Genomic DNA, 10982 nt, shown 5'->3' with positions numbered 1-10982 from the left:
CAGCTGTTGCTTGTTGTCTCTTATTGGGGACCATACTTAGGCAGCCTGTTTGGCACTGTTTATTGTGGGATCTTGTTCCGTATGGTTTGTTTTGGTGTTAACCTAGGACTTCACGTATCGTTTGTTGTTTTGTTTTGATCGTGTGTTAAGTACGTAATTAAGAATGTACGCATATTACGCTGCGCCTTGGTCCGCTTCATCTTATAACGATCGTGACACTTCCGGAGACACTTGAAACCCTACCTCTTTAAGGAATACCTGGAATAGTATAAAAGTAATCCTTCTACCACCCCCCCACCCCCCCACCCCTCCATTAAAAAAAAAAGTGGTTGTCCCGCTGGCTATCATAAGTTGAATGCACTAATTTGTAAGTCGCTCTGGATATGAGCGTCTGCTAAATTACTTAAATGTAAATGTAAATACGAGGTGCTGTGTGTCTACCCTGTATGACAGGCTCTCAAATCCACAGATACGAGGTGAGAGTGTGTGATAGCTCCACAGAACAGCCAGCCTTCCAGCCCTCCAGCCCTCTCTCCCTCCCTCCAGCCCTCTCTCCCTTCCCTCCAGCCCTCTCTCCAGCCCTCCAGCCCTCTCTCCACCCCTCCAGCCCTCTCTCCCTCCCTCCAGCCCTCTCTCCCTCCCTCCAGCCCTCTCTCCCTCCCTCCAGCCCTCTCTCCCTCCCTCCAGCCCTCTCTCCCTCCCTCCAGCCCTCTCTCCCTCCCTCCAGCCTTCCAGCCCTCTCTCCCTTCCCTCCAGCCCTCTCTCCCTCCCTCCAGCCCTCTCTCCCTTCCCTCCAGCCCTCTCTCCCTCCCTCCAGCCCTCTCTCCCTCCCTCCAGCCCTCTCTGCCTCCCTCCAGCCCTCTCTCCCGCCATCCAGCCCTCTCTCCCTCCCTCCAGCCCTCTCTCCCTCCCTCCAGCCCTCTCTCCCTTCCCTCCAGCCCTCTCTCCCTCCCTCCAGCCCTCTCTCCCTCCCTCCAGCCCTCCCTCTAGCCCTCTCTCCCTCCCTCCAGCCCTCTCTCCCCCTCCAGCCCTCTCTCCCTCCCTCCAGCCCTCTCTCCCTCCCTCCAGCCCTCTCTCCAACCCTCCAGCCCTCTCTCCCTCCCTCCAGCCCTCTCTCCCTCCCTCCAGCCCTCTCTCCCTCCCTCCATCCCTCCATCAATCCCATCTCCCCTTATCTGATCAATCCTGGACAGAAATCCATTAGAATATAGCTGCTGCTACCCTTAAATATAGGATGCACAGAAAAGAGAGGAACAGAGAAGAATAATATTATTTACATAGTGACAAATAAGATTAAGTACTTATCGTGTTGAGCCTTCAGCTGTAGTTGTAGAGTAATACTGTAGCCTATTGTATTTGTGTGTGTGTGTGTGTATTTGTGTGTGTGTGTGTGTATTTGTGTGTGTGTGTGTGTATTTGTGTGTGTGTGTATTTGTGTATGTGTGTGTGTGTGTGTATTTGTGTGTGTGTGTGTATTTGTGTGTGTGATGCTGTTGGCCCATGTATCTGTTCTCCTGGTAATAAACTGTCACTGAACCCAGCACCCAATTACAAAAGCTATTTACACAACAACACATTTAGAATGGCTTCACCGTTTAGAGAGAAAAAAAAAAAATCTAATTTAGAAAAATCCAAATATGCATTCATAGGTGGGTTCACAAACTGTTTTTGGGGAATGTCCTATGAGCTCCGAGACAGGATTGTGTCGAGGCACAGATCTGGGGAAGTGTACCAAAAAATGTCTGCAGCATTGAAGATCCCCGAAAACACAGTGGCCTCCATCATTCTTAAATGGAAGAAGTTTGGAACCACCAAGACTCTTCCTAGAGCTGGCCGCCCAGCCAAACTGAGCAATCGGGGGAGAAGGGCCTTGGTCAGGGAGGTGACCAAGAACCTGATGGTCACTCTGACAGAGCTCCAGAGTTCTCTGTGGAGATGGGAGAACCTTCCAGAAGGACAACCATCTCTGCAGTACTCCACCAATCAAGCCTTTATGGTAGAGTGGCCAGACGGAAGCCATTCCTCAGTAAAAGGCACATGATAGACCGCTTGGAGTTTGCCAAAAGGAACCTAAAGGACTCTGACTATGAAAAACAAGATTCTCTGGTCTGATGAAACCAAGATTGAACTCTTTGGCCTGAATGCCAAGCGTCACGTCTGGAGGAAACCTGGCACCATCCCTACGGTGAAGCATGGTGGTGGCAGCATCATACTGTGGGGATGTTTTTCAGCAGCAGGGACTGGGAGACTAGTCAGGATCGAGGGAAAAGATGAATGGAGCAAAGTACAGAGAGATTCTTGATGAAAACCTGCTCCAGAGCGTTCAGGACTTCAGACTGAGGCGAAGGTTCACCGACCTGAATATAGCTGTGCAGCGACGCTCCCCATCCAACCTGGCAGAGCATGAGAGGATCTGCAGAGAAGAATGGGATAAGCTCCCCAAATACAGGTGTGCCAAGCTTGTAGCGTCATACCCAAGAAGACTCGAGGCTGTAATCGCTGCCAAAAGGTGCTTCAACAAAGTCCTGAGTAAAGGGAATACTTATGTAAATGTCATATTTATTTTTTATTTGGGGTATTGCGTGTAGATTGATGCTGGATTATATATTTTTAAATCCATTTTAGAATAAGGCTGTAACATAACAAAATGTGGAAAAAGTCAAGGGGTCTGAATACTTTCCGAAGGCACTGTGTATGGGATGGGATGTACAAGTAAGGATATTATGGAGATAGAATTTGTAGTATATCTGAAGAATAGTATACAGTACCAGTCAAAAGTTTGGACACACCTACTCATTCAAGGGTTTTTCTTTATTTTTACTATTTTCTACATTGTAGAATAATAGTGAAGACATCAAAACTATGAAAATAACACAAATGTAATCATGTAGTAACCAAAAAAGTGTTAAACAAATTAAAATATATTTTAGATTCTTCAAAGAATGCCAAGAGTGTGCAAAGCTGTCATCAAGGCACAGGGTGGCTACTTTGAAGAATCTAAAATCTAAAACATATTTTGATTTGTTTAAAACCTTTTTTGGGGTTACTACATGATTCCACATGTGTTATTTGATAGTTTTGATGTCTTCACTATTATTATACAATGTAGAAAATAGTAAAAATAAAGAAAAAACCTGGAATGAGTAGGTGTGTCCAAACATTTGACTGGTACTGTATATACAGCGATAGTTAAATAGGATATGCCTTGACTAGAATACAGTTTATACATCAGAAATGAGTACAACAGTATGAAAACATTATATACATCAGAAATGAGTACAACAGTATGAAAACATTATATACATCAGAAATGAGTACAACAGTATGAAAACATTATATACATCAGAAATGAGTACAACAGTATGAAAACATTATATACATCAGAAATGAGTACAACAGTATGAAAACATTATTAAAGTGACCCGTGTTCCATTATTTAGTGACCAGTGTTCCATGTATATGTAGATAGGGCATCAGCCTCTAAGGAGCAGGGTTGAGTAACTGGGTGGTAGCCGGCTAGTGACAGTAACTAAATTCAGGGCAGGGTACTGGGTAGAGGTCGGCTAGTGATGATTATTTCACAGTCTGATGACATTGAGATAGAAGCTGTTTTTCAGTCTCTTGGTCCCAGCTTTGATGCACCTTCACTGACCTCGCCTTCTGGATGATAGCGGGGTGAACAGGCCGTGACTCGGGTTGCTTATGTCCTGAGGTCCTTGATGGCTTTCCTGTGACCCCGGGTGCTGTAGATGTCGTGGAGGACAGGCTGAGTGCCCCTGGTGATGCGTTGGGCACCTTCTGGAGAGCCCTGCTGTTGCGGACGGTGCAGTTGCCGTACCAGGCAGTGATACAGCCCGACATGATGCTCTCAATGGTGCATCTGTAAAAGTTTGTGAGGGTTTTAGGTGCCAAGCCACATTTCTTCAGCCTCCTGAGGTTGAAGAGGCGCTGTTACGTCTTCTTCACCACACTGTCTGTGTAGGTGGACCATTTCAGATTGTCAGTGATGTGTACGAGTGGGTCTAGGGTGTTGGGTAAGGTGGAGGTGATATGATCCTTAAGTAGCCTCTCAAAGCACTTCATGATGACAGAATTGAGTGCTATGGGGCGATAGTCATTTAGTTCAGTTACCTTTGCTTTCTTGGGTATAGCAACAATGGGGGACATCTTGAAGCAATTGGGGACAGCAGACTGGGACAGGGAGAGATTTAATATGTCCTTAAACACTCCAGCCAGCTGGTCCACGCATGCTCTGAGGACGCGGCTAGGGATGCCGTCTGGCGCGGCTAACACAAGGGTTAATGCGCTGAAATGTCTTACTCATGTTGGCCACTGAGAACGAGAGCTCACAGACCTCGGGAGCGACCCGCGTCGGCGGCACTGTGTTATCCTGAAAGCGGGCGAAGAAGGTGTTTAGCTTGTCCGGGAGCAAGACGTCGGTGTCCGCGACGTGACTGGTTTTCCCTTTATAATCCATGATTGTCTGGAGTCCCTGCCACATACGTCTCGTGTCTGAGCCGTTGAATATCGATTCCACTTTGTCTCTGTACTGCCTTTTTGCCTGTTTCACTGCCTTACGTAGGGCATAATTGGACTGTTTGTATTCGACCACATTCCCAGTCACCTTGCCGTTGTTAAATGTGGTGGTTTGCGCTTTCAGTTTTGCCGAACGCTGCCATCTATCCACAGTTTTTGGTTTGGATAGGTTTTAGTCATCACAGTGGGAACAACATCCCCTATGCACTTCCTGATGAACTCAGTCACCGTGTCAGTGTATGCGTCAATGTTATTCTCAGAGGCAACCCGGAACATATCCCAGTCCACGTGATCAAAACAATCTTGAAGCATGGATTCCGATTGGTCAGACCAGCGTTGAATAGACCTTAACATGGGTACTTCCTGTTTGAGTTTCTGCATATATAGGAAGGGAGGAGCAGAATGGAGTCGTGATCTGATTTGCCGAAGGGAGGGTGGGTGGAGGGCCTTATAGCCATTCCCGAAGGGAGAGTAACAATGGTCGAGAGATTTTGAAGTGTGGGTACTGCAGGCAATGTGTTGATTCATCTTTGGTAGTTTTTTTATCCTGCGCCGGATCTACGTGCGTAGCCCTGTGCGTCCTGTGCTAATGCCTCACACATACTGTGCGGAAGTAGGCATCCAGCCAGGACGGGTTGTGCCAGCTCTCCGCTTAAGATCTCCAGTCCGCCTCCATAGTCCGGTACGACCCGTGCCTGCTCCCCGCACCAAACCAGTGGTGCGTGTTCCCAGCCCGGCCCGGCCTGTTCCTGCTCCCTGCACCAAACCAGTGGTGCGTGTTCCCAGCCCGGCCCGGCCTGTTCCTGCTCCTCGCACCAAGCCAGTGGTGCGCGTCGCCAGCCCGGCCCGGCCTGTTCCTGCCCCTCGCACCAAGCCAGTGGTGCGCGTCGCCAGCCTGGTCCGGCCTGTTCCTGTCCCTCGCACCAAGCCAGTGGTGCGCGTCGCCAGCCCGGCCTGTTCCTGCCCCTCGCACCAAGCTAGTGGTGCGCGTCGCCAGCCCGGCCCGGCCTGTTCCTGCCCCTCGCACCAAGCCAGTGGTGCGCGTCGCCAGCCCGGTCCGGCCTGTTCCTGTCCCTCGCACCAAGCCAGTGGTGCGCGTCGCCAGCCCGGCCCGGCCTGTTCCTGCCCCTCGCACCAAGCCAGTGGTGCGCGTCGCCAGCCCGGTCCGGCCTGTTCCTGTCCCTCGCACCAAGCCAGTAGTGCGCGTCGCCAGCCCGGTCCGGCCTGTTCCTGTCCCTCGCACCAAGCCAGTGGTGCGCGTCGCCACCCTGGCCCGGCCTGTTCCTGCCCCTCGCATCAAGCCAGTGGTGCGCGTCGCCAGCCCGGCCCGGCCTGTTCCTGTCCCTCGCACCAAGCCAGTGGTGTGCGTCGCCAGCCCGGTCCGGCCTGTTCCTGCTCCTCGCACCAAGCCAGTGGTGCGTGTGTCCAGTCCGGCACGGCCCGTGCCCGTTCCACTGGTGCCTGGTTCGGCACCGGTCAGCTGCTCTACTCCGGAGCCAGAGCAGTCCGCTCCACCGGTGCCCAGTTCAGCTCCGGTCAGCTGCTCCACTCCGGAGCCAGAGCAATCCGCTTCACCGGGGTCCAGTCCAGCTCCGGTCAGCGGCTCCACTCCGGAGCCAGAGCAGTCCGCTCCACCGGTGCCTGATCCAGCTCCGGTCAGCGGCTCCAGTCCGGAGCCTGAGCAGTCCGCTCCACCGGTGCCCGGTCCAGCTCCGGTCAGCGGCTCCAGTCCAGACCCAGACGTCAGCCCCTCTCCAGGTCCGGGGTCTCCCACACCAGGGTCCAGACAGGGCTTGGAGTATAGTGGGAGGAAGGAGAGGGGAAGCAACGCACCGAGGTCCAGACCAGACCAGGGGCGCAACAGGGAGGCGGAGAGTGAGAGGTCGTCACGCCCCGAGCCCGAGCCGGGGTACTGTCACGCCCTGACTCAGAGGATGCTTACAGTGGGGAAAAAAAGTATTTAGTCAGCCACCAATTGTGCAAGTTCTCCCACTTAAAAAGATGAGAGAGGCCTGTAATTTTCATCATAGGTACACGTCAACTATGACAGACAAAATGAGAAAAGAAAAACCAGAAAATCACATTGTAGGATTTTTAATGAATTTATTTGCAAATTATGGTGGAAAATAAGTATTTGGTCAATAACAAAAGTTTCTCAATACTTTGTTATATACCCTTTGTTGGCAATGACACAGGTCAAACGTTTTCTGTAAGTCTTCACAAGGTTTTCACACACTGTTGCTGGTATTTTGGCCCATTCCTCCATGCAGATCTCCTCTAGAGCAGTGATGTTTTGGGGCTGTCGCTGGGCAACACGGACTTTCAACTCCCTCCAAAGATTTTCTATGGGGTTGAGATCTGGAGACTGGCTAGGCCACTCCAGGACCTTGAAATGCTTCTACGAAGCCACTCCTTTGTTGCCCGGGTGGTGTGTTTGGGATCATTGTCATGCTGAAAGACCCAGCCACGTTTCATCTTCAATGCTCTTGCTGATGGAAGGAGGTTTTCACTCAAAATCTCACGATACATGGCCCCATTCATTCTTTCCTTTACACGGATCAGTCGTCCCTGGTCCCTTTGCAGAAAAACAGCCCCAAAGCATGATGTTTTCACCCCCATGCTTCACAGTAGGTATGGTGTTCTTTGGATGCAACTCAGCATTTTTTGTCCTCCAAACACGACGAGTTGAGTTTTTACCAAAAAGTTATATTTTGGTTTCATCTGACCATATGACATTTTCCCAATCCTCTTCTGGATGCACTCTAGCAAACTTCAGACGGGCCTGGACATGTACTGGCTTAAGCAGGGGGACACGTCTAGCACTGCAGGATTTGAGTCCCTGGCGGCGTAGTGTGTTACTGATGGTAGGCTTTGTTACTTTGGTCCCAGCTCTCTGCAGGTCATTCACTAGGTCCCCCCGTGTGGTTCTGGGATTTTTGCTCACCGTTCTTGTGATCATTTTGACCCCACGGGGTGAGATCTTGCATGGAGCCCCAGATCGAGGGAGATTATCAGTGGTCTTGTATGTCTTCCATTTCCTTATAATTGCTCCCACAGTTGATTTCTTCAAACCAAGCTGCTTACCTATTGCAGATTCAGTCTTCCCAGCCTGGTGCAGGTCTACAATTTTGTTTCTGGTGTCCTTTGACAGCTCTTTGGTCTTGGCCATAATGGAGTTTGGAGTGTGACTGTTTGAGGTTGTGGACAGGTGTCTTTTATACTGATAACAAGTTCAAACAGGTGCCATTAATACAGGTAACGAGTGGAGGACAGAGGAGCCTCTTAAAGAAGAAGTTACAGGTCTGTGAGAGCCAGAAATCTTGCTTCTTTGTAGGTGACCAAATACTTATTTTCCACCATAATTTGCAAATAAATTCATTAAAAATCCTACAATGTGATTTTCTGGAAATTTTTTTCTCAATTTGTCTGTCATAGTTGACGTGTACCTATGATGAAAATTACAGGCTTCTCTCATCTTTTTAAGTGGGAGAACTTGCACAATTGGTGGCTGACTAAATACTTTTTTTCCCACTGTATATGTTGAGTCAGGGTGTGTATATTCCTTGTTGTGATTTTCTATGTTGTATTTTCTATGTTTAGATCTAGTATGTCTAGATCTATGTTGGCCGGTGTGGTTCCCAATCAGAGGCAGCTGTCGCTCGTTGTCTCTGATTGAGGACCATACTTAGGCAGCCTATTGGCACTAGTGGGTTGTGGGATCTTGTTCTGTATAAGGTTTGTTGTGTGTTACCTTAGGACTTCACATGTCATTAGTTTATTGTTTTGTCGTGTGTTTATTTGTGTAAATAAACATGTTTGCATATCACGCTGCGCCTTGGTCCGTCCCGTCCGCCAACGATCGTGACACAAGTCTGGCTGAACAACACTTTTTACCTGTGACTGTATTAATGATACAGCACTCCCTCTTACCTGTAACTGTATTAATGATAAAGCACTGCCTCTTACCTGTAACTGTATTAATGATACTGATAGGCTGTATGACTGATAGGCTGTATTAGGCTGTATAATTACTAGGCTGTATTAGGCTGTATAATTGCTTGGCTGTATTAGGCTGTATAATTGCTTGGCTGTATTAGGCTGTATAATTGCTTGGCTGTATTAGGCTGTATAATTGCTAGGCTGTATTAGGCTGTATAATTGCTAGGCTGTATTAGGCTGTATAATTACTAGGCTGTATTAGGCTGTATAATTGCTAGGCTGTATTAGGCTGTATAATTACTAGGCTGTATTAGGCTGTATAATTGCTAGGCTGTATTAGGCTGTATAATTGCTAGGCTGTATTAGGCTGTATAATTGCTAGGCTGTATTAGGCTGTATAATTGCTAGGCTGTATTAGGCTGTATAATTGCTAGGCTGTATTAGGCTGTATAATTGTCTGAGAGCGAGAGAGACTTATCAGAGCGATTTGATACAATACAGTGGCTTATCATCTGGCCCCTGTCTGAGGCTGGCCCCTGTCTGGCCCCTGGCTGGCCCCTGTCTGGCCCCTGTCTGGCCCCTGTCTGGCCCCTGTCTGAGGCTGGCCCCTGTCTGGCCCCTGTCTGGCCCCTGTCTGGCCCCTGTCTGGCCCCTGTCTGAGACTGGCCCCTGTCTGGCCCCTGTCTGGCCCCTGTCTGGCCCCTGTCTGGCCCCTGTCTCAGAATGGCCCCTGTCTGGCCCCTGTCTGAGACTGGCCCCTGTCTGGCCCCTGTCTGGCCCCTGTCTGAGGCTGGCCCCTGTCTGGCCCCTGTCTGAGACTGGCCCCTGCCTGGCCCCTGTCTGGCCCCTGTCTGAGGCTGGCCCCTGTCTGGCCCCTGTCTGAGACTGGCCCCTGTCTGGCCCCTGTCTGGCCCCTGTCTGGCCCCTGTCTGGCCCCTGTCTGAGGCTGGCCCCTGTCTGGCCCCTGTCTGGCCCCTGTCTGAGGCTGGCCCCTGTCTGGCCCCTGTCTGGCCCCTGTCTGGCCCCTGTCTGAGGCTGGCCCCTGTCTGGCCCCTGTCTGGCCCCTGTCTGGCCCCTGTCTGGCCCCTGTCTGAGGCTGGAAGCTCTTCTCCTGAACAATAACCCTCCGACAGAGTTATGTCCTCTTCTCCTGAACAATAACCCTCCAACAGAGTTATGTCCTCTTCTCCTCAACAATAACCCTCCGACAGAGTTATGTCCTCTTCTCCTCAACAATAACCCTCCGACAGAGTTATGTCCTCTTCTCCTCAACAATAACCCTCCGACAGAGTTATGTCCTCTTCTCCTCAACAATAACCCTCCGACAGAGTTATGTCCTCTTCTCCTCAACAATAACCCTCCGACAGAGTTATGTCCTCTTCTCCTCAACAATAACCCTCCGACAGAGTTATGTCCTCTTCTCCTCAACAATAACCCTCCGACAGAGTTATGTCCTCTTCTCCTCAACAATAACCCTCCGACAGAGTTATGTCCTCTTCTCCTCAACAATAACCCTCCGACAGAGTTATGTCCTCTTCTCCTCAACAACAATAACCTCTACAACCTCTATACCTTGCAATAGGAGCACCTCTCATTGTCATTCTAAAGCCACTCTTGTTGATATTAAAACACAAACTGGCAGTCCTATCCCAGACACCATGGGCAGCTTCCCTCCCATTCTGTCACTTTGCTTTCGTCTGACTCAGTTCTAATTTGCCAATTGAAATGAGGTATAATTCACTGAAGTACTGTCCCTGATTTATGAGCTTTACAATAATGTGGAGCATGTTTACGGTGAAGATGTGAGTTGACTGGGAGAACCAAAAACAGCATTCTATTTTAGTGCTCCCTAAGGCTCTGATTTCAAATCAACAGTGAATCAATTCTTTAACTTTAAAAAATCTATATTTAATCTCTGAAAGCTTGCTTGAGTAAGAGAGAGAAATTGCTCTGAGCAAAAGATCACTTTCACCCAGACAGGTGCTTCGCCAGGTGCTTCGCCAAAAGCAGTGACCCAGCTGTCTATCGAATTATTCCCCCTCCCCCCTCCCTCCCTCCCTCCCTCCCTCCATCCCCCTCCTGTATCTCTCTCCCTCCCTCCATCCATCTCTGTTCGACCCAGTACAAAGGAAGACGTCAACCACTCAGTTACTGTGAAGTATAAAATCACCCTCTCTTTCCCAACCTCTATCTCTCTGTCTCTCTCTCTCTCTGTCTCTCTCTCTCTCTCTCTCTCTCTCTCGTCTCTCTCTCTCTCTCTCTCTCTCTCTCTCTCTCTCTGTCTCTCTCTCTCTCTGCTCTCTCTCTCTGTCTCTCTCTCTCTCTCTCGTCTCTCTCTCTCTCTCTCTGTCTCTCTCTCTCTCTCTCTCTCTGTCTCTCTCTCTCTCTGTCTCTCTCTCTCTGTCTCTCTGTCTCTCTCTCTCTCTCTGTCTCTCTCTCTCTCTCTCTCTGTCTCTCTCTCTCTCTCTCTCTCTCTCTCTCTCTGTCTCTCTCTCTCTGTCTCTCTC

The sequence above is a fragment of the Coregonus clupeaformis genome, chromosome 1, assembly GCF_020615455.1.
Source record: "Coregonus clupeaformis isolate EN_2021a chromosome 1, ASM2061545v1, whole genome shotgun sequence".
Lineage (NCBI taxonomy): Eukaryota > Metazoa > Chordata > Actinopteri > Salmoniformes > Salmonidae > Coregonus > Coregonus clupeaformis.
This window is presented reverse-complemented; position numbering follows the sequence as displayed.